Genomic DNA, 23,468 nt, shown 5'->3' with positions numbered 1-23,468 from the left:
ATCTTTTTACTAATACTTTGGTTGCTCCGCTACCGCCCACCATGAAAGCTGGAATGCCCACTAGTGGGCGGTAGGGACCAGGTTGACTACCACTGATCTAAATGGATGCTGCTGGTCACATGGTCAGCGTGTCATGGCGCTGCTTCCAAAACTGAAAGTTTTCTAATTGCTGCCCCTTCCCCGCGCAAGGTGCCCACACTCCCATCCTCCTGTGCCTTCTTCCACGGCCAATCACGAAGGCATAAGGCCAAATCCTTGTACAAACCATTGGTTGCACGAGCCCCAGATAGTTTATTCTCTAAGCCTTGTTTTTCTTATATGCAAAATAGGGCACTTAGGATTCACATAAGACAAATGTTGTAAAGCTCTCACCAAGGGGCTTGGTATTTATAGGCACTGAGTAACTGGTGGTCACCCTCCTACCTCTGCCACCTCGGCCACCACCGCGCATGACCCTGCTCCTTCTCCGGGCCTCAGGCCTCTCCTCTTGACTCCCTGAGGTCGGGGGTTCCCCACTCCACCCCCACGCATGTTTCTCTGTCTCAAGGCCCCGAGGATGTCCGTCCTCGCACTCTGTCACCGTGTGTGGCTCACTTGTTCTTGGACTACGTTTCTCACCAGAACGTCAGCTCCATGAGGGGATGGGTCATCTGTCTTGTTCGAATGAAACACCCCGTAGGGGGGTCAATAAATATTTGTTGAGTGTGTGAAGAAGTCCAAACAACAAGAACTCGTCCTAAAAAGTGCCAGAGAAAATATCTGCTCTGTTGACCTCATGGGATGTTGTAAGGACTGAAGCGAAACTGTGCCAATGTTTTGAAATCGTCACCACCTTAAAAAAGGCAAGGCGTTCTGATCCTGGACATAGTGAGACTTGCCACTGTGCACCCAGAGCCTTGCGTTCCAGTCTCACCAAGTTCAGCCCCCTCCCTAAGAACCAACCCCTTCCCCCATTCCGAATTCCAGATGACACGCCAGCATGCCTCAACACACATCTGCCCCCAAACGCTTTTTAAAAAATGCAAACTTCTAAGAAATGAGAATAACGAAACAACACTTTTTAACTTTTCAATGAAAGCCACTGAAAGGGGGGAAAAAAAGATTTATTTCTAAAAAAAAACTTGCCCATTTTTTTCTTGCAAATTTAAAAAAAAAACACCGAGGCTTTTTATCAGAGGGTTTTCTCTGGTGCACTTTCTGCTGTTCTGGTGACACGGGAGTTTGTTTTCTGGATCTGGTTTACTTTACAATTTAAGTCTCCGGCAACTTACTGGAAACTTAATGGAAAATTTTAAGTTTCCATTTTTGTCAGGAGCCGACCCACAACTGCTGGCTGACAAGGTCACAGCAGGAGAAGACCCACAACTGCTGGCTGACAAGGTCACAGCAGAAGAAGATCAAAAACTGCTGATTGACAAAGTCACAGCAGAGAAGACCAATGGCTGCGGGTTGACAAAGTCACCCAAAGGAGAGACACAACGATACTTCCCCCTTTGACTTTTTGAATTAATCTGGCCTTATATCCCCCCTTTTCTGGGTGTGTGCTATTATTTATGGCACAGGGATAATAGTACCGTGCTTTCCCTGTAGATTCGTAGTGATTTCTTTGGAAATGAGACAGAGGGTGTGAGTTCCACAGAAAAGCCTGTAAGCCCCTTGAGCTGGGCTCATAGACATAAGAGGCTGGCTATGATATCCCTTGTAAAGGGTTAAGTCTGTAGGAGAATTCCTTCTTAATCATGTTAGAAAGAATAGATTGTGACTTGTGAATGGGTAGGAGGCAGTGGCTGTGCACAGAGCACCTTTCGGCCTTCACTTAATTCAACATTTTTCCTCCCTAGCCTTTTCATGTGATAAAGTAGAGAAACATTCCTTTCTTCTTGCTTATTTGATCTGAAGATAGTGGTACACTCTGAGAAGAATAGAGTCAGAACTTAACTAGTGTTTAAATATAATAAATAAGTAATATTTGACTAGACAATAGTACCTTAGGTAAGGTATAGTAGGATGGCCCATTGTGTGGCCCAGGATGAGAGCGCAGTCAGCAAGAAAAGAATGTTTTACTAAGAGAATTGTCTTTTGACTAAAGGCAATTGCTAGGCTTTCTCAATGAGATGTTCTCATGAGATTTACATACTTTCCAAAATTCTTTGATAATGAGAGGAATGTAGGGGAATCCATAGAAATAATAACAGTTAATGTCTTCTGAAATTATGTTGCTACTAGGCTATCTTTCAAGTGCACTCTGTATATCTTTGGGTGAAAGCTACTCTTAATGTTATGTCAATTTCTTTATAGGCAAGCCTTTTAGAATCTTGTGAGAAAAAGTAGGACACTGCTTAAACTCAAAGCCATTTACCTGAGCAAGCGGTGGTCCATTGTTAGTCCTTAATGATTTCGTCTGCTAATCTCTCTCTGCCCCTTGACTCACAACAGCAGTCAAGTTAGTTAACTATTAGTACTAATACTTTAAAAGCTTTTACCGATGTTGTTATCGCTATTCAAGTTACTTTGTACTTTGAATAATTTGCTACCTGGTTTGTAATTTATAGATATAAATTAACTGTTATCCGGAAACATGTAAACATAGTGAAACAGAAGCAATGATTAACACCATGTAATTGTAACTCAGTATGTGTGTATAAAAAGGGAGCTATACTAGCATTTAGCAGAGATGCCTGGCAGTAAATGCTAACCAGAGAATAAAGAGAAACAAAAGAATTCGGCTCTCTCACTCGATTTCACCGACGCCGTCTCCTCCTGTGGGACCCCCGGATCCCCTCCGGGGCTGGACCCCGGCACACTTTTTAAAAACTTCAACCCTAAACAGTCCCCTTTGAGAAGACGAGAGGAAACCAGCTGAGCGACGTGAGAGTCCCCTGAGCTCTCAGGAGGACCGTTTGTCGGGCGAGGCAGCTGCTCACGTCTTCAGTCTGTAAACATCTCTGCTGCGCGACACAGAAGGACCGGCTGCGAGCCCCCGTGCGTGCACAGAACACCCTGACGCTACCGCAGAGAGCAAATGCAGTGTGATCTTGCACACCAGACTGAAGCGAGGAGCAACTCTTCTTCACACTGACAAGCCACACATCCTCATCCGGGTTACGGAAATTAAACAGGTAGCTGCAGGGGCGCCGGCCACCCGGCGATGCCCCCATCCAGGCACACGTATGTGCTGTTGTTAAAACTCAACCCACATAACAGGCAAACCCCAGTTTACCAGGTCCAATCAGCCAGCGGACAGCCACGGTCTCCCCACCAGGCCCATCCTGAGTGCTGACATGACCCTTAGTGACCAGGGACCCCTGAGAGAAGGGTGGGGCAAGGAACAGGTGGCTCTCCTCTGTAGAGCCAGGCTGCACGAGGCTGTGAAAGAAGCATTGGGACTATTGAGGACTTGAAAACTAAGCTCTTAAATCCCCCTAGGAATAGGTATGCTATTCATACTTCCTGAGTTTTGGCTAAAATTTTCTGGCTTTCTTACGGGATGACGGCACTTATTCTATAATATATGCTCCTATATAAATGCCGGCGTTCCATACCCTCTGCTAGGACCTGCACTGATTCTGGGTTTGTTGGGCCCCAGGGAAGTGGATTTCTTTCTTTTTTTTTTTTTTTTTGTATTTTTCTGAAGCTGGAAACGGGGAGGCAGTCAGACAGACTCCCGCACGCCCACCAGGGGGCGATGCTCTGCCCATCCAGGCGTTGCTCTGTTGCGACCAGAGCCACTCTAGCGCCTGGGGCAGAGGCCAGGGAGCCATCCCCAGCGCCCGGGCCATCTTTTGCTCCAATGGAGCCTCACTGCGGGAGGGGAAGAGAGAGTCAGAGAGGAAGGAGAGGGAGAGGGGTGGAGAAGCAGATGGGCGCCTCTCCTGTGTGCCCTGGCTGGGAATCGAACCCGGGACTTCCGCACAACAGGCCAACGCTCTACCACTGAGCCAACCGGCCAGGGCCAGGAAGTGGATTTCAAGATGCAAAGACCCTCAGAGAGTATGCCTTGGAATCTGCACGTGGGTTCAAGTCGAGGAGGAGCCCGGCTCCATGAGATTCACGCTGGGAGAGTCTCCGGCCCGGAGTCCAATCACAGAGCAGGAGAGAAGCCCAGCCAAGTCTTTTCCAGTCCAGATCCTCTATCACACCCCTCTCCCTCCCCAGAATTACAGAGCAAGTCGGCTGTCAAATGCTAGGCTATAAGGAGAGCAGTCCGTGAGGACGGCCAGGCGGTGTGGGGTGCGGGTGGGGGCGGTGGTTGTGCATGAATGGTGAGGCTGACTGTCTTTCCTCCCCTGGGAAGGGATGGCATGAACTCCCAGGTCCCACGTGGGCACGCTCCCAGCTCAGGGGCATCCTGCACCTGGAGGGGGCGGGGACCTGACCGAGCCTCTGAGGTGTGGAACGGGGTAGAGAAAGCAGCTCTGGTGGACCTGCTTGGAGGGGCCTGCCTGGGGGCGGGGAGCCCCAGGAAAAAGACAAACACATGCCAGGCAGTCGTGAGGCTGCTAGCTTCGGTTCCACCATCTTCCTTCAGTTCCTTCCTGGCTCTCAGATCCTTGTCTAATAATAACAAACGCTATCATCGTATTGAGAAAAGTTCCGACTCCCTACGGGGCACCAGGCCCCGTGCTCCTGGAAGGCAGTAAGCATAGAGGTTAAGTGCTATAACTGGGGTTCCATCGAGCCCCGCCGTTTACAAACTTGGACCAGTCAGCATCTATAGGCTGGTGTTTCCACCTCAGTGTTGTTCTGAGGATTAAACGGCATAATGGTCAGCAGGGCGTGCAGTGAGGACTCGGTCACTGCAGACTGACAGCACTTTTCCCCCTTATTTGGGGTTTCCTTTCATCCTCACAGGTTTGCAAAGAAGCTGAGGTTCAAGGCTGCAAGAACGGCTGATGGTGGACAGGGGACGAAAGACCAGGCAGCTCTGTAGGGACTCCAAATGCAACTCAGGCTCTGTCCAGGGCTCTGATGGAACTGAGTCCACCCCAGCAGGATGGACCCACTGACTCAGAGCAGCTGCCACTCTCCCTTCCACCTCTCTACTCAACCACGTGTCCTTCCTGCCTGAAACCCTTCTGAGACGGAGCCTGTCCACCGCCAGGACGAAACCCACGCTCCCCAGCTAGGCAGCCGGGGCCGGGGGGCAAAGGGGTATTTCTGCACCCTGAGAGGGAGGGAGGAGGGCCAGAAACACAGAGGAACAGAGGCTGGGAGGGAGGGGGAAGAGAGGGAGAGAGGGAGGGAGGGAGGGGAGGAGGGTCTCCTCCAGGCCCGAATCAGTCCAAGGAGAATCTGTCAGCAGTTAGGGCTTCAAGTTCACTTCTAGGTCTGAGAGTCTACGATTCCAACATCTACATTATTTCAAAACAAAGCAAATCCTCCCATTGCTATCAGCTTTACTGACCCTAATTATGACCTAGTGAGAGGGATGTTCTCCCCGGTCACCTCGCCCTGACCTGCAGGACGGTCCCGGGCACAGCACGCTTCCCCTCTGGTTCCCTGCGCATTCTGCCCCTGAGCCTGACCCACCCTCTCCAGCCCTGCCTGACCTCTCCCCCCGCTGGACCCCATTTTTCCCTAAAGGAGCCATTCCAGCATGACCTCCTCTGGGAAGGGCTTCCCTCCGGCTCCCCGGAGACCCCAGCGCGTCAGCCGCACACTGCTGAGGACTGACGGTGTCACCCTATTCCAGAGGCGCGTGTTGATCCCGAGAGCGCAGTCAGCATCTTCCCCTCTGGCCCCTGCTCCTAGCACGTCATAAGCGCTCTCTCCATGCTTGCTGGAGTGAGGACGGAAATATATATAAATTATAAATGCCTCCAGCTCTGACTTGGAGAATGAGAACACACACCTGGAAGCAAGAGTCAGAGCCGGAAGGATGTGCACGTTCATCCCATCCTCCACCTTCACTTTGCGCGGAGGTATGTCATGCAGAGCCCAGCCACTGCCCGAGACGGCACAGGCAGGGGACACGTGCCCGGGGACGCTTCACCAGGATGCGGGACTCGAGTGACCCTGAGTATCACCGGGCAGCCAGGCTTTGGGGACAAGCTGAGTGACAGCGCTGGCTACAACGCGATGATGAGCCTCACACAGGAGAGCTCTGTTTCCCTAAGTCGTGCCCAGGAACACACCTTGAAGTCGGTCACACACACACACCCAGGCTCCTCGAGTAACTGGCAGCACCCAAATAAATACCACCGACTGGCACACAATCACGGTCACCTTACTTCCCAAGGGCCAAAATGGAAAAAATTCAGAAACGGGAGATACAGGTGTGATTATTTAAATTATGACTTTTAAAAGGTTTATCTTTTTTTTTTTTTTTAATTCAGCCACGGAAGCTCTGCAGACTTCTGCCAGAGACACGGTCCATGTGGGAAAGGTGCAGAGAGAGGAATTCTGGCTCCAGTTTGTTCGCTTGGGTTCGTCGGCCTTGGGTGCCTTTGGATTTCTCATCACATGGGAAGATTTTATCAGATTACAAATAGAAATAAATAAAGAGAACAGTAAGTCATGCAGTTTGCAGTCCCCCCAGATAAAGAAGCCTGGCCTCGTCATGGAGACTAGAGTACACACACACACAGACACACACACACAGACACACACACAGACACACACACACACACACACCGCTGCCCGGACCACTTCTTGTATATCGTCTCGGCCGGAACTCTAATAATCGCCCTGATAGTGGAAGGGATTCTAGGAATTAGCTGGTAATTGTCATGAAACGCTTTAAGGGTTGTACTACATCTCAATTAAGGCCCATCATCATGATGACTGCAAGCGCACATTCACTCTCACATTTTCCCACTGTGATTTTATATAAAACAAATCAGGTCACCAATTAAGAAAAAGAAAAAAAGCTCAAAGAGTCTATTTCACCCAGTGTTAATAGTTTTGCTATAAAGATGAACGTCAGGGACAGGCCGTGCACTGCCCCACGCTCCCGGTCAGACGCTGCGTGTGAGAAGTGCCGTTTTGTTAGGCACAACCTCACGCTGAAATGTCCACAGAGAGAAAGCAGTATTTCTAAGAAGGAGTTGAGCACAGAAGGTCGTCCCTGCAGTTTGGTGAGCGCTGCCAGAGGCTCGGGTTGGAAGAGCTGCCCAGACAGAGAACTGTGACTCCAAACGCAGTCAGCACGCCCTGACAGCGGGCCGGGGTCCGTCCTCACACCACCTCACCTCACTCGAAGCGCTCATTCCGAGGGTCGTTAGAGGTCATCAAATCCTGACTCCAGAACAGAGAGGACTGGTCACACCAACAGCAACAACTCAGGCCAGTGAGGCTGGGAAGCCCGAGGTCTGCGAAGAGGGTGTTGGTTGGCTTGACCTTCATGTAGATCGTTTGAAGGGAGGAACAGCAAACGAAACACAGACACTAGAATGTTCCACACACTTGTCCTCACTCTGCTCGGGCATTCGAACCAAACATTTCCAGTCGGCTACTTATCAGAGGCCAAGTTTATGTGTTAGCATAATTGCCCAGAAAACTCCAACTCCCAGAATGTGAAGATCAGATTATGAGTCACTATTTCGTGAGTGTTGTGATGTTGTGATGTAGGTTTGTTTGGTAGGGGTGTTACATGCCAAGAACTAGTCAAGTTATGAATAAAAAAGTTTGTCTAGCTTAACCAATTCACTGAGATTCATTCTCTGAATTCAATTCTTCTCTGGGATTCTGGTTATGATGTGGTGGGAAAGTCGCAGTGATTATTAAAAGCAGTTTCCATGACACCTCTGCACGGTCCCCTCCCTAGCCAGCGCCCTCTGTATGATGGAAGCATCACCACAGTCCGTGGAACAGATGTGAGCATTATAGAAAGTCGTAAGTCAACCCCCTGTACGAGGGTGCTTCATGGCCAACTCAGTTTTACATGTAGTCAATTAATATTTATTGAGCCCCTACCATGTGCCAGGCTCAGTTCTAAGGGCTGGCACTGGAGCAATGAATACGATAAGGTCCTTGCCCTCATGGGGCAATAAATGAGCAATGAACCCAGATTCAATGGACTAGTTCAATTATTAGGATGGAAATTACAGCCATGCATCACAATGACAGGGATATGTTCTGAAAATGCATCATTAGGCGATTTTATCGTTGTGCAAATATCACAGTGCGCTTACACAGACCTAGATGGTCTAGCCTACTACCCAGCTGGGCTGCACCGCTCCTAGGCTATAAAGCTGCAGGGCATGTTACTCTACTGAAAAGACTGTCGGCAACTGTAACACAATGATAAGTATTTGTGTATCTACACATAGAAAAGGTACAGAAAAAATATGGTATTATAAAAGATAAAAAAAATGGAACAATACCTGAATAAGGCACTTACCATGAGTGGAGCCTGTAGATCTGAGCGTTGCTCTGGGTGCGTCATGGAGGACATGGGGGGTGAAGAGAGTGAATGTGAAGGCCTAGGACACACTGTATACACCACTGTAGCCTTTATACACACCGGACACCAGCATCACCACAAACCCATAAGTAATGCACTGTTGCTATGACGTTAGGACAGCTACGTGTCACGAGGCGAGAGGAGTCTTTCAGTTCCATTATAATCCCCCGGGACCACCGTCGTGCATGCAGTCCGCTGCGGACCAAACGTTGTTATGTGGCACGTGGCTGCATTGCCGTCACCAACGTCCACACGGTGACATGAAAAGGCAGGAGGATAACACTGTGACAAGGCCAGTCTCAACTCGTACAAACCACACAAACCTCACGCAGAACTTACAAACACTGTTCTTTTCACCACTCTTGTTCCTAAGCAATGAGATCAGTTAAAAGCAACATGAATAGCGCAGCCCAAACAAGACTGTGTTGAAAGACACGCCAGCATGACGCAAAGTTTCAAGCGCATACACGCGTGCAGTCCTGGAAGGAACCGTGTGCGGCTCCAAGCTCGGGAAGGAATCTCAAGAACGGAGTTATAACGTGTGCCTTTCAGTAGAAGAGGAGGAGATGGGTCTGCTGGAACTCAAGGTCAGGAGAGTGCTTCCTCTTTGTCCTCCTCCTTTCCAAGCACAACCTAACTCGGTAAGGACCTGTCTCCTTCAATGCACGGGGTGGGAATCCCTGCCTTACACTTTTCCTGTGGAAATCAGTCTTCCCTCATCACACCACCTGAGGTCCAGGAGAAAAGTAAGGGCCCCATTAGGCATGCCCCAGGGGCAACCCGGCTTAACACACATAGTATTGGGGCTTGAGTGAATTCTCTCCTTGACATATTTGTCCTCCTAAGGTGAGCAGGTTTGAAGGTAAACATCTCCTTGCCACTTCTGTTTACACTTCAAGAATAAAAACCAACCTCCTCTGAGCTCAGGAGCCTGAGGCAAAAGCAGGTGCTAAAAATCTGTGTCAACTCAGACAGCTTCTGAGAAAGCCACAGGAAAGCTGAGAAAGGGCGAGGGAGGAGGGAACTCAATCTGAACACACAAGTCTCGGCAGGAGCTTCGAGCCCTGAGAGGAAGAGCCCTCCTTGCCCTGCTGGGTGTCCGGGTTAGGAAGCACTTTCCCAATAAAGGGCAACAAAATACGAAAAAATCTTAAGACACCTAAAATAATAACAACAAATTCTTACGGCCTACTTAGGATGTGTCCATCACGGTTCTAAGAGCTTTTAAACACCCTTATGAAGGAAGTATTATAGCTTCATTTCCCATAAAAGGAAACTGCGGCACAGAGAGGCTGAGTAACTTGCTCAAGATCACACAGCCGGTTAGTGGTTGAGCGGGGACCTGAAATCAGAAAGTTGTGCTCCAAGGTCCACGCCGCCTTGCAGACAGATGGAGTACAGCGGGATTACGGAAGGAGGGGTCTCCCACTCAGAGCAGTAGGTTGACATTATGCCTCCACATGGATTACCCCTTGGAACTGCTGGGTTAGAGGGGTCTTAGATCTGACTCACTTGCTAGATCGGTCATAATTCATAGCTAGAGAAAATACATTACCTGTATCTACTATATATAGATGCATAGTGGACTTCACATACTCAAACTGATCTTAAATGAGACTGAAACGTCTTCCACCTACATTTTTTCTATGAGCATTTATTATTAAATATAACAAACATTGTTAAGCATTTACTCCATGTTGTAAGCGTGAAGGATACCAAGCTAAACTTTCTAATGGATCTGTGACTCAGACCGTGCCCGGCAGCAGAGGCTGGTACACAGGAACAATCCGAACCAACCGTGTCCTTCGTGGGCCCGCCCCAGAAATAATGCCAGCACCACTCTTGGACGGTCACGCGTGTGCACGAGGCTAGCGAGAGCCAGTCTGGTCAACATGTACATCGTCCACTCCCTAGAAAGTCACTTTCAGCAAAATGGTTGGGAGTAAAGACAACAAAACGTGAAAATGGACGTCTCAAATCTGAATCTAGCTTCTATAATGAAAATGTGAAATGTAGTATTGTGGCCAACGCTGGGGAAAGGTAAGAGTCCAAGGTTGTGAGGTTGTAGGAGAGGCATAGCTCTGTTCCTCGAGTTCTAGCTTAGATTAGATGGTGGGTTTATGAGTACTCATTTTATCACCTTGCTTCATGACTTACACATATGCTGTATGTATTATACACATGATAAAACTCCTGAGCACATGTTTAATGCAAAGGTCTTCAGTGATACGCTCCTGGATGAGGACCTTCTGGTTACTGGACAGGGACCTGGCCCTTTGGGTCTGCCTAGAGCCAACCGCTAGTGTACGCAAGGGTTCTTGACTTTGTGTAGGAAAGACTTCACAGCACAAGTCCAGGTGATTCTGACAGTACATTTATTAAAGCTGGGGACAGTGAGACAAGGAAGGGCCAAAGGAAGAAGCAGCGACAGGGAGAACCTAGGCGGGGCTCCCTCGGCTCCCTGGAAACCGCCAGGGAAAGAAGTGAACCGGCCCTGGGAAGTTGGAGACAAGGGGGCCTTGGAGACAGGCTCAGGGGGTTGGCCTGGACCGAGCTGCCACTGTCCACCCTGCCCACAGCTCCGCCGGCTGCAGGTCTCCCGGGGACCCTTAGAGTCTGGGACATGCTCGCCTGAGGGGGAAGAAGAGGGGAAGGAGAAAGGGAGAGGCCCAGGTGAGCACCCTTGTCTGGAGGGCTTTTAAAGACTGGGAGTGTAGGGGAGGATTTCAACAGGCTATTCATGCTTTTCCAGGTGTGCCCTTGCAGGGCCCTGGTCTTCACTGATTGGCCAGCCCCAGGGCAGGGGCTGCGGGGCACTAGTCCTTGTAGCTGGTCCAGGTAGCCCACCTGCTTTTGCTTCTTTTCTGGGCCTGGAGCTACAACTGTGGCCTCGATGTTATCTCTGGGGAGGTGCTCTTCTGTACCTGGCTGGAAACTGCTCCTCAGTTCATCTCCGTTTCCCCATGCCGCTTGCCAAGGGATTTTTCTCGTTCCTTACTATCCGGTCTCCTGTCTCATCAATCCAGGATGTGGCACTGAACTGTTTTAATTACTTTACAGCTCTGTGTTAAAATCAAGTTGATTTACATAGACAGATATCTTAACTGCACAGCAAAGGGTCTTTAATTAATGTCTACAAGGATAAGACACATAGCACCAAGACACAATAGGAAATTGCTCATTATTTTTCCTGAGTCAAAAGAAAGTTAGTACCGTTCGTATGACAGTATGATAGAACTCCTAATATTTTAATGAAAAAAGTAGGAGAAGCCCTTCTTGTCTGTTCCAGCAACACAAATAAATGACAAAGGTCCTAGAGGCAAAAGGAGTGTGACATCTTCCTAAATGTAAAAAGACATCACAGCTATGTGACCCAGTGCTGGGCTGGGGTTCCATCTAGGCCCGAGATAGAGATCTCAAATAATTATTTGAAAAGTTATTTTTATCATAACCCATCTTTGCCAATGTTTGCCTAAGAAGAACTGTTTAGTCAAGTAAGTTTCTTTTTTTATGATACAGATAAGTTTGAAATACATATATACTTGATATGTAACTTGGGGGTTTTCTACATTTATGGGTTCACAAGAATACATTTGAAAATCAAAAGTGAATATAGGCCCTGGCTGGTTGGCTCAGTGGTAGAGCGTCGGCCCAGTGTGTGGAAGTCCCAGGTTTGATTCCTGGTCAGGGCACACAGGAGAGGCGCCCATCTGCTTCTCCACCCTTCTCCCTCTCCTTCCTCTCTGTCTCTCTCTTCCCCTCCCGAAGTCAAGGCTCCATTGGAGCAGAGTTGGCCCGGGCACTGTGGATGGCTCCATGGCCTCCACCTCAGGCACTAGAATGGCTCTGGTTGTGGCAGAGCAACGCCCCAGATGGGCAGAGTATCACCCCCTGGTAGGCATGCTGTGTGGATCCTGGTCCAGCGCATGTGGGAGTCTGTTTAACTGTGTCCCCCCCACTTCTCATTTTGGGAAAAAAAAATCCCCCTCCAAAAAAGTGAATACTTCTCTTAAAATGGGCCACGGATTTTAAAAGCACCTATCATCTTGCTATCTTTGCTTTTCAAAGCACAGTGCCTACTATACATTAAAATTATTCAGAAGAGTGACATGCGGTGACGTGGTCCGGCACACGGATCAATGCAGTCAGGCATAAACCTGCTACTTGACTGGTCCGCATCGAAGAGCCAAGCAGCCCTTTGTGTACACCTGTAAGGACCACGCACCTGCCTCTCCAGCGGGATCCTGCACATCACTTTCCTGTGATAAGTTTCTCAAACGCGCTACTGCTAGAGCATGTGTTTCTGATTGCTTTTCACAGAGAAGTACCACCTAGCTAGGGAGCGGGGATGACAAGAGAAAATCACCCCTAGATTGATTCTTTTTTAATTTACATAGTAAATGTGGATTCTGGCATTAAAATTGTGTTTTTTACTCCCAGAATCAAGCCTCTGAGGAAGGTCTGTAAGAAACTAGGAAAATTCCTGGTAAGTGGAATGGGGAAACAGAGACAGAGCCACACAAACTGGCCCAGCAACTAACTGACAGCTGGACTCAGAAGGTCACCTCCCCAGAGATAACACCTCGGTTATATTTTAGCTACAGGCCCAGAAAAGCAGCAAAACCAGGTGGGTGACCTGGACCAGCTGCCGTGACTAATGCCCCCTGCCCTGGGGCTGACCAGACCCTGAAAGAACACACCTGGAGAAGCTGATGAGAATTCTATTGAAATCCTCCCCTACACTCCCAGCTTTTAAAAACCCTCAAAACAAAGGAGCAGCTCTGACCCCGTAGCTCAGTTCATAGAGCATTGTCCTGCTACACCAAGGCTGGGGGTTTTATCCCCCATCTGGGCACAACCAAAAACAACCAGTGAATACATAAATAAGTGGAACAACAAATTGATGTCTCTCTCTGCCTGCCTCCTACCCTCCTGTCCTCTCTATCAATTAAAAAACAAACAAACAAACGGACCATCAAGGACCAAGAACCTAGCAGGCATTCTCCCTCCTAGGAGCAGGTCTACACCTTTCCCTCCTTTATTCTTCCCTCCTTCCCCCACAGGCGTGCATCCCTACGGGCGGCAGCCAGAGCCTGTCCCGGGCTAGCCCCCGAACCTGTCTCCAAAGGCCCCCTTCTCCCTGACTTCCTAGAGTAGGCCCACTTCTCTCCCGTGAGCGTCTAGAGAGCTGAGGCAGCCTCTTCGGGTTCTCCCGGGCACACACTGTCCATGCTGGATCCTGCAGCTGGACTGTCCGCCACCACAACTCCCTAATCAGAGGGCTTGGGCTGAGGACCAGAGAAACCAGGGCCTCCGCAGGTGGATCCTGCCGCCCCGCTGGGGACTGGAGCTGTGCTGGCCAGGTGGCGGGGCGGGCAGGGCAGTGCAGGAAGTGCTCAGCCCCTGCGCCCACCTGCAGGAGTGCCATCTGCATTCTCCATTCAGGAAAGGAACAGCACCACGCTGAGCGCTTCCTGGGCAGCACTGCCTCTGACCCAGGAGGGAGGCACCACGGTGACGCCCACTTCACAGATGAGGGGACAGACACACAGGGTCTCTGAGCATCTCCAAGCGCTGGCCACAAAACGAGGCAGCTGGCTCAGAGGGGTGCTTTCAAAGGCCGGGACAATTCAAGTTTTGTTTCTTTCCCCAGCTCCAGCTTTCAGGACGGCTTCTCTCCCCGGGGGGTTTACAGCTACTGTGCTCAGCAAAACAGCTTCTATTTTCTGCACAAAGACAGCCATTTCCCCAGCTATTCTTGAGCCCTCCTGTGATAATGCTCCCTCCTCACAGGAGGGGGCACCCACCAGCAGAAACCACTTCTGCAGAGGCTGGAATCCCCTTGGGGAAGCCAGATGTGCAGGGGAAATCCCAGCTGGGGGGAGGCTCAGGGGGAGGAGCAGGTGTCCTTGGGGTGGGGGTGGGGGTCCACAGGAGGGGCGGCGCTGGTCCAGAATTCCAGCAGATGCAGAAATCACCAGGAACATGCAAACTATGCAAGTATTTAAAGCGAAATGCTTCCCAAGTCTTGTTTGCTCATCTCACAAACACACCCAAAATGATAGGAATGAAAAAGACCCCTTTCCCACACACCAGTCCTTCCTGTCTCTACGGGAGACTGACATAGCGACCCCCCCCCCCAATAACTACCAAAGGTTTGGTGGGCTGTCCACTACGCTGTCCAGGCGGGCCAGCTCCGGATCTTAAGAGGTTTCTACTCCTGAACAGTTCTTCACGTGGCAAAACTTTCTAGCCCGACTCACATTTGGAAGACATCACTCTCGGTGTGTGCACGCATGTTGCTGCCTAAGCATGATGCTCTATTATTTTTTGCTTTTTAAAAACGTTTCTTTTTATCTCTGACCCCATTTCTTCCACTGGGTTCAGAAGCTGAAGATAATCTGTGTGGTATTTTTACCTACGTCAACCATGGGGTAGTTTCTCATAATAAATCTGCATATGTAAATGAATGCATTTAGGTTATCGTCTCAAAGTTTTTTCTGTCTGTAAAAGTTTTTAAAATGATGTAAGTAACATGGAAGAACATTTGTATTTTTACAATTTTACGGCACCTGCCATTTGGGGGCATTTTTATTTCCAGTCTTTATTCAACTGCACTTAGTTGCACATACTTGTGGTCAAATGAGTATCTACAACTTTCTAATATGTTTTTAATCAATGGACTATCCTGGGCAGTTTGCATGTTGTTATATCATCTTCCTTGTTATTTTTATGGCTGTATAACTTTTTTTTTTGGGGGGGGGGTTGTTTGTTTTGTATTTTTCTGAAGTTGGAAACAGGGAGGCAGTCAGACAGATCCCAACCAGGATCCACCCGGCACGACCACCAGGGGACGATGCTCTGCCCATCTGGGACATTGCTCTGTTGCAACCAGGGCCATTCTAGCGCCTGAGGCAGAGGCCACGGAGCCATCCTCAGTGCCCAGGCCAACTTTGCTCCAATGGAGCCTTGGCTGCGGGAGGGGAAGAGAGAGACAGAGAGGAAGGAGAGGGGGAGGGGTGGAGAAGCAGATGGGCGCTTCTCCTGTGTGCCCTGGCCGGGAATCGAACCCGGGACTCCTGCACGCCAGGCTGACGCTCTACCACTGAGCCAACCGGCCAGGACCTTGCTGTATAACATTTTATAAAGTCAGTGTATCATTATTAATTACTCTTCTATGACTGACCATTTCATTTTGGTTCCTCCCAATTTCTCAACCATATATAATTGCATTTTAAAATGTATTGATTTTGCACCCTTAGACTAGAATCCCAGACATTGGCTTATCTGGGGAAAGTAGGATTGAAAGACAGTGGAATACTGGACTTTTTTTTTTTTGGCTGTTCAGAAATTGTAACTTTTATAAAATAGCGCTTCACAACAACACCCCTCAAAGTAATATTAGTCTCCATTTTATAGAGGGGACATGTCACACAGCTTCCTGGTGGGGGTCAGGGTCTCTCTGACTGAGAACCATCCGGTTGTAACCCACAGTGAGGAAGAGGGCCGGGAGGGATACTGTCAAAGGCCTGTGGTGGACTTAGAGCTGTTTACCAGACATTCCCAGCTCACCCCACCCCCCTACAGGCACCTGGGAGGCTCTATCTTGGCCCCGGTGGGTGGGTGAGTGGGCGGGTGGAGCCATGCACACAGTTCTGGCCAATGAGTTGTGAGTGGCAGTAATGGGTGTCACTTCTCAGCCAGAGCACCTCGTTACCCTCCAGAACCCTCTCTCCCCTGACACATGGCTGTCAACATTGGAGGTCACTTTTTCTCCATCAGCCTGGGCTCCAGAGCAAGGAGCTTAGAGCAGAACCCCAGCTGACATCAGTGGTCATGTAGCCCAAGCACGAAACAGACTGCTGTTGTCCTGAGTCGCTCTAATTCCGCGGTGTTTGTTACCACAGCCCGACCTGGCTTATATCGCCTCAGGTGACGTCCTTCGACTTCCAAAATGGCTGTGACACCCGCTTCTCCTACGCCTAGCTAGCTTCCTTCATGGGGTGATGTGAGGGGTATCTAGGGCACAGCTGCCCAGAAACACTGCCTGAGGAGTGACATTTGTTTGGGTTGTGAATGAGAGAAAAAGAAAGGGCCACATACGGAACCTGACAAGCTCGGGAGAGGTAGGATGGTCAGACAACTGAAACACTCTAAAAGCAGCTCCTGGTGGAGAGTCATGTCCTAGGGCCGTACTTTTCCCTAACACAGGTCACTCTTCGCCTTAACTGAGCCTGTCTCTTGTCTTTTTGCATCTACGATAACATACTTGATAATATACCTTAAGATGTAAAAGGACGGGCCTTTGAGATGGAGGAGTAACCTTCCCCAGACCTCTCAGGGCACAGGCGGAGCGGAGACCACAAACCCCTCATTATTATTATTATTTTTTTATTTATTTATTTTTTTCATTTTTCTGAAGCTGGAAACAGGGAGAGACAGTCAGACAGACTCCCGCATGCGCCCGACCGGGATCCACCCGGCACGCCCACCAGGGGCGATGCTCTGCCCCCCAGGGGGCGATGCTCTGCCCATCCTGGGCGTCGCCATATTGCGACCAGAGCCACTCTAGCGCCTGAGGCAGAGGCCACAGAGCCATGCCCAGCGCCCGGGCCATCTCTGCTCCAATGGAGCCTTGGCTGCGGGAGGGGAAGAGAGAGACAGAGAGGAAAGCGCGGCGGAGGGGTGGAGAAGCAAATGGGCGCTTCTCCTGTGTGCCCTGGCCGGGAATCGAACCCGGGTCCTCCGCACGCTAGGCCGACGCTCTACCGCTGAGCCAACCGGCCAGGGCCTAACCTCTCATTATTATCCTCATGCCCTATGCCCGCCGAGGTGTCTGTCTATTCGTCTTTCTCTCCGTCAATCCCAGAGATTCCCCTCTGCTTTCTCCCGCCTCTGTGAGCGATCGCCAGTGGATTTCACATAACCCCCTTTACGCATTACACTCTGATTCTTACGTAAAAATAAGTGGGAAAATAGCCATTTCAGGAGCATTTTTTCAACCTGTTGATATTTTGCTTCCCAGCAACTGTCATCAGTTTTTCCTCAAATATACTTATAAAAGTTCTCAGGTTTGGCCCTGGACAGTTGGCTCAGCAGTAGGGTATCGGCCCAGTGCGTGAAAGTCCCAGGTTCGATTCCTGGCCAGGGCACACAGGAGAAGCACCCATCTGCTTCTCCACCCTTCCCTTCTCCTTCTTCTCTGTCTCTCTCTTCCCCTCCCACAGCCAAGGCTCCATTGGAGCAAAGTTGGCCCAGGTGCTGAGCACGGCTCCATGGCCTCTGCCTCAGGTGCTAGAATGGCTCTGGTTGCAGCGGAGCAAAGCCCCAGATGGGCAGAGCATCGCCCCCTGGTGGGCATGCCGGGTGGATCCCGGTCGGGCACATGCAGAATCTGTCTGCCTCCCCACTTGCTTTTCACTTTGGAAAAATACAAAAAAAAAAAAGTCTCAGGTTTGCTCGTTTCTTTCTTTTTTTTTTTTTTTAACAGGGACAGAAAGAGAGAGAGTCAGAGAGAGGGATAGACAGGGACAAACAGACAAGAACAGAGAGAGATGAGAAGCATCAATCATCAGTTTTCATTGCGACACCTTAGTTGTTCATTGATTGCTTTCTCATATGTGCCTTGACCGTGGGCCTTCAGCAGACCGAGTAACCCCTTGCTCGAGCCAGCGACCTTGGGCTCAAGTTGGTGAGCTTTTGCTCAAACCAGGTGAACCCGCACTCAAGCTGGCAACCTCAGGGTCTCAAACCTGGGTCCTCTGCATCCCAGTCCAACGCCCTATCTACTGCGCCACCACCTGGTCAGGCAGGTTTGCTAGTTTCTTACGTTGACAGGGTCAGGCTGTGGGTGACAATGCAGGGTACAACCCCTGTCACTCACTCCCTTATACACACAGGCTCATCAGCTCCTCCTGGGAGGAGGCAGGGTGTTGCTGGGCTGTGTTTCTTACAGGCTCTTGCTAAGTAGAACGACGCTAACTATCTGGATGTCGTGGTTGAGAGCAGGCCCTCCCAGGAAGAAGGGTTCTAACTAGCCTGGCTTATTTCATTGAAGTGTTTGGAGTTCCAGGGGGAAATGTTGTTATGAGGGTGCTTATGGTTTCATGGGCGTGGGCGTCTTTCCCGCACCCACTGTGCCCTCTGTCTTCCCCAGGAGTCCTGTTCTCAAGGAGACAGTTCTCAGGAAGGCTCTCACAAATCAGAGAGACGGGACCTGTACTCGACTCGGCTTACGAGTGGAGTAGAGGCGCAGTCGAAGACTGCCATACTCTACGATTTCATGGCATGGTGGGAGAACTGAACATCTTCGTGGTTCCTAAAACAAAAGTAAGTCTCCCTTTGTTAACTGGTCCAACTCAATCAGCAATCATTAAAATGTAAAAAAAAAAAAAACAGAAAAAAAAAACACTACAGTTTACTATGTCATGTGGTAGATTAAGGGTGGTTACAAAAACTTTTAGATTTTGCTTTGAGAGATAAAACCTAATTGTCCTCCCCTTGATCTGGGCTGGTCTTAGTGACTTACTTGTTCAAGGAAATGGGACAGAAGTCTTTTCTGCGATTTCTAAGACACGAGAAGCCTTGCGGTTGCAGCTTTGGTTTCTTGGAATGCCGCCTCTGGAATCCGACAACCCCAGACCACCAGCCATGAGGAAGATGAAGGACCCCCACACCCCAGACCACCAGCCATGAAGAAGATGAAGGACCCCCATGGAGAGGGAGAGCGGCTGGCTGGCCGGCCCCACGGCTCCGGTCAGAGCCACACGGGAGCCACCCTCGTCTCTGACGGGGCCACGGGCTTCCGCTCGGTCAGTGCCAGACTGAAGCTGCTCGAACTATCCCAACCCCAAAGCGCCCCCCAGCCAAACACACCCAGCCCAGGAACCGGGGGAGAGCCTGACAAAGTTCCTTCTGAGCCACCAAGCGTTGGGGCCGATGGATAAATTCGAAGAGGCAAAGAAGAGAACGTAATTATTTTTCATAAATCTTCATTTACAGTAACAAGGAAAAAAAGCAGTGAGTTTGGACAAATGGTAGTTTCACATACATTCACCCTAAAACCTACTTCTAAGTTATAAATGTAATTTGAAGCGTAGAAGTGATCCTTAAATCAGTCGATAATACAGTACATATTGAACACCACTATGAGCAAAACCAAGAACAATTTAACAATTCCTGGTCTCAGTGAACTATATGTAGTCACAGGAGTAAAAAGCGAAAAGAAATGAATTGTTTACCAGATGAAAGGAATTATTCAGAATAGATAAGTAAGAACAAAGTTATGCAGGTACAAGTATCAAAACATACATACGGGCCCTGGCCGGGTAGCTCAGCGGTTAGAGCCTCGTCCCGACACGCAGAGGCTGCGTGTTCTATCCCCGGCCAGGGCACGTACAGGCATCAACCAGTGACGGCCTGACTGAGGGAAACAACAGATTGATGTTTTTCTCTCTCTCGCTCTCCCGTCTTCTCTTTCTAAAAATCAATTAAAAAATAAACAAAATAAAATATACATACAAACTCAACATTCTGGGTTGCAGCCTTCTCAAGAGCAGGGAACCGGTCTCATCAATCTCTAGAAACCTCAGAACCGCCAGAATGAAGGAGGATTTTCAACGTCTACCTGCGGCTGTAATGGTGAAATAGTTCAACACGAACTGAGTTTCTATTACTGATTTTTAAAATATATGCTTACTAGCATTTTAAATGTTTTATCAGTCGTGTATTTTTTAGATATGATCGATAAAAGCGGGGGGGGGGAGGCTGGAGAGAGGGACAAAGTTCCAGCAAACATCTGCCCAACTTGAGAATTACTTTACATCTAAGAGCCTATCCACTCGAAATGCCCACCCTCACCTGGAAGGAACTTCTCTGGGTGGGCATGCCGCATGGAGCCACCGGCTTCTTTTCATTTGGGATGATTCTCCCTCTAGGGTCAATAACTGCTTCCTCTGGTGAGGTGTATTGGAGGGCAAGGGGGAGCTTTATAAAGCAAGGCACACGTGGATGAGCAAGGCTACGGGTGTGAGAAATAAACTTTCCAAGGTCAACATCCCCACCTGTGCCATGTCCCCAACATCGAGACACACATGTGACGTGTTCTCTTTCTTCACTTTCTCAGTCTCCGCTTTCCAAGCCGAGCGCTTCCCAACGAACTCTCCACCTGGCGGCCCTCTCCCACGCTCTTGTGCAGGGCTGACTATCTACTACTCAGGGTTCCGTCAAATAATGTGTGTCTGCCCACGACTTGATCTCAGCCAATACAAGAGTCGCTGGGGCAAAGACACTGTTCCCCAGTGTCAGGAAATTCCCTTAGAAATGAAACGGGGCCATTTTCTTCTTTTTCGCTGCCTGAGCGTCGCAGCCAAACCGTTGAGCCAGCCTGCCCAGCTCTGCAGTGGAGAGCGTCCGTCCGGTGCTCACAGTGGGCGACTCCAGCAGGGATCGGTGCCAAGGGCGGGCGGGGAGGGGACGAGCCAAAGCCGGGCAGGGCTGGCGGTGACCGTGCCGGGCACTTGGCACCTTGTCTTCTTGTCCAACTCGGTCAGGGGCAGGTTTAAAGAGCAGATCACACACACAGACATTATCGTGTCGGAGAATTACAGTGCACAGCAGAGCGAGGAGAGGCTCTCGTAGAGAATGCAAACCTGCTTTCTCTCACCAGAAAGAGCCAGACCTTTCTACACAGTCCTGGGAACCCGCACCCCATGAGCAAAGACGCTGAGAACGGAGACCACGCCGCTTCCCTTCTCTGGTGTGGTAGAAGGCAGCACAACCACAACAAAGAGGAAGGAAAACCAAGTCTGTCTTATGAGTCAGAACTTAATACAGGCGGAGGGCTCAGAGGAAATTTGACTGTTGGTCTTCTCAAAGGAACCACCGCTGTACGTGTAACACCAGAGGTCAGCTCACAGGACCTGCAGCGAGCACCACCACAAACTGCGCCAGGCGGAGCAGAGGAAGGGTGAGCGGGCCTGCCCTCTGGCGCGGAGGCCACGGGGAGCCCTTGGCAGCGGAGGAGGGGCGCTTCCGGTAAACAGGAAAAGGAGCTGACTTCATGACTTCATGACTTCATGCGGTGGCAGAAAACCACGCGAGTCATCGCAGGGGAGGCTGACGAGGCCAAACTGTAAGTCAGCCCAGAGAAGATTTACAGTTGTGCATCTACAGTGAAGTCTCTTTCTCTCTACTTTCCTTTCTTCCTTGTTTCCCTCCCTCCCTTTCTTCCTTTTCTCTTTTTTGTGTTTTGCTCTACCTCTTTTTTCTACTTGTGGTAGTCACAGTTAACAGGAGAGCTCTTGTCTTACCAAGTGTTCAAGCGCACAGCAGCTGCAGGCACTGTGCTGAACAGAGATCTTTGGAACGTAATCATCTTGAATAACTGAAACTTTACACCCATTGAACAGCAAGTCCTTCCCGGCCCCTGGCAGGCACCCTTCTGCTCTCTGCTTCCATGAGTGTGACTATTTTAGCTCTTCATGTAAGGGAGCTCCTGTAGCACTTGTCCTTCTGGGTCGGGCATGTTTCACTTAACATGATGTCCTTGGGTTCATCATGTTATTGCATGTGGCAGGCTTTCCTTCTTCTTCTTTTTGTACGGCTGAATAGTACTCCAGTGCATGTATACACCACAGTTTTAAAATTCACTCATCCATCAAAGGACATTTCGGTTGCTTCCACCTCTTGGCTGCTATGACCGGTGCTGTGATGAACGTGGGCGCCGATCGGGGGGAACGAGGCCGGGCGATGTACACCCACAAAGCCTCCCTCGGTGCCATGTCACAGGCTGAACCAGGATTCCCACCCGACGGGGCGTTAACACAGTGGTCCCCAACCCCTGGGCCGCGGACCGGTACCAGTCTGTGGGCCCTTTGGTACCGGTCCGCAGAGAAAGAATAAATAACTTACATTATTTCTATTTTATTCATATTTAAGTCTGAACAATGTTTTATTTTTTAAAAATGACCAGATTCCCTCTGTTACATCCGTCTAAGATTCACTCTTGATGCTTGTCTCGGTCACATGATACATTTATCCGTCCCACCCTAAAGGCCGGTCCGTGAAAATATTTTCTGACATTAAACCGGTCCGTGGCCCAAAAAAAGTTGGGGACCACTGGTTTAACATATTTTCAAAAACATGAAAATGATCCTGAATTGGCTGTGGAGTCTTAATGTATAAGGATCCAGAACGGCTCCACCTCTGACAGGGGCTGTGAGCTCCAAAGGTGACTTTCGACAGCGATAAATGGCCAACGCTGGAAGTCCTGTCGGTGTCGATGGCAACGCACACAGGGGTGGCTGGACCGTGCTGGAGCTGTGCTTCCTGGTGTCCACCTGGAGAAGTCACCCGGTGACTGACCACTGATCTGCTTGCCCCACCTACCACTATCCCTCTCTGCTCTTCTGCTCTGCCCTTAGTCAGCAGCAGGGAGGTGTCCAGCTGCGGTCAGTCTCTCCCTGCCCTGCCCTGCCCTGCCCTGAGACCTGGGCATAGCATTGTCCTTGGTACACAGTGTCCCAAACATAACACCCTCGTTGTTTTTATTTCAAATCTAGACTAAGAATGTGCTGTAAGGGGGCTTCTAATTTAAAGATTTTAATGCAAAATAGAGCTGCTGTTATAGAAAGAACTAAGAACTAGGAAGCAGGAGTAGGGAGCATGCTTTTTACCAACCCAGATGCCAGTGGGAAGGGCATGGGCAGCACGGCTCGGGCCACGAGAAACCACACCTCTGAGTTCAGGAAAGTCAACTTCCAAAACCCACAGCCACTCGCCTGATCCCAATGTGCTGCTACAGCTGTATCCTGATGTCTCTGTTAGAGCTATTTTTAGTATCAATCATTACAAGGAGGAAGAGAAGTGTGCATCCAACGTATTCACAGAGACGCAGGAGACGCAGCCCACAGGTGACTGATGACTAACGACCCCTTTCCCCCCGGGGACCCTGGGCCCCCTCACCTTTCCCCCCAGGGACCCTGAGCCCCTCGTACCATTCGAGGGTAGATGCCTCAGTTGAATCAGAGTCAATGAAATAGTGTTCAAAGCCGTGGCCACCTGG

The 23,468-nt window shown here is 49.8% G+C and overlaps 1 protein-coding gene and 1 non-coding gene across 8 annotated transcripts in view; both read right to left on the bottom strand.

Moving 5' to 3' along the window:
• ZDHHC14 (zinc finger DHHC-type palmitoyltransferase 14) overlaps positions 1-23,468 on the bottom strand; it is a 253,025-nt gene that overhangs the window by 149,352 nt on the left and 80,205 nt on the right. The window lies entirely within an intron of this gene.
• On the bottom strand, positions 3,878-3,953 carry TRNAN-GUU (transfer RNA asparagine (anticodon GUU)). The gene has a single exon. It is a non-coding gene; the product is annotated as a tRNA-Asn (tRNA).

The sequence above is a fragment of the Saccopteryx bilineata genome, chromosome 12, assembly GCF_036850765.1.
Source record: "Saccopteryx bilineata isolate mSacBil1 chromosome 12, mSacBil1_pri_phased_curated, whole genome shotgun sequence".
Taxonomy (NCBI): domain Eukaryota; kingdom Metazoa; phylum Chordata; class Mammalia; order Chiroptera; family Emballonuridae; genus Saccopteryx; species Saccopteryx bilineata.
The sequence above is the reverse complement of the archived record's forward strand: the minus strand, read 5'-3'. Positions and strand labels throughout refer to the sequence as shown.